We start from the raw sequence: 576 nt of genomic DNA on the forward strand, positions 1-576 counted from the left end.
AATGCAAAATTCCCTTCCTGTCATCGTGTTCTTGCTGTTTTTTTGATTTTTTTTTTTTTTTTTTACGTTTTGTACATCACCTGCAGGCACCTTCCACAAGTCAAGATCTACCAGCATTTTATAAAGTGTTACACAGACCTTATTACACAGTAATAAAATGTGTGCTGAAATAATGCATGCAATTAAAATGTGAATTATGTATTTAAATACTTCATTAACATGTTGATGAAGGGGTGTTCTAGTGTGCCTTACCAAATATACAGAATGGTTTCCAGATGGCTAAATGTACAACCTTTCACTCACCAATTAGGCCTTTGTGTTCTATGAATTAAAGGGATCCTCCTCAAAGTGTTGGTGGATAATACTAATAGTACTGGGGTTGTCTGCACCACCAGAGCCCGGAAATTAGGGAATTCTGTAATGACCCAAGTAATTACCTTATTTTCCTAATAGATCCTAATAGATTTATTTATTCCTAATAGATTTATTTATGTATTCTTGTTTAAGCTGATTTTTGTGTTTTTTTATTTAATTTTATTAAAAGTAATTTTTTTTTTTTTTACATGATTGTGTTTC

The 576-nt window shown here is 31.4% G+C and overlaps 1 protein-coding gene across 1 annotated transcript in view; it reads left to right on the forward strand.

Annotated features, from left to right (window-relative positions):
* The window catches only part of LOC140337827 (synaptotagmin-6-like), a 27,261-nt gene that overhangs the window by 4,467 nt on the left and 22,218 nt on the right, over positions 1-576 (forward strand). The window lies entirely within an intron of this gene.

Source organism: Pyxicephalus adspersus, chromosome 9, assembly GCF_032062135.1.
Source record: "Pyxicephalus adspersus chromosome 9, UCB_Pads_2.0, whole genome shotgun sequence".
Taxonomy (NCBI): Eukaryota; Metazoa; Chordata; class Amphibia; order Anura; family Pyxicephalidae; genus Pyxicephalus; species Pyxicephalus adspersus.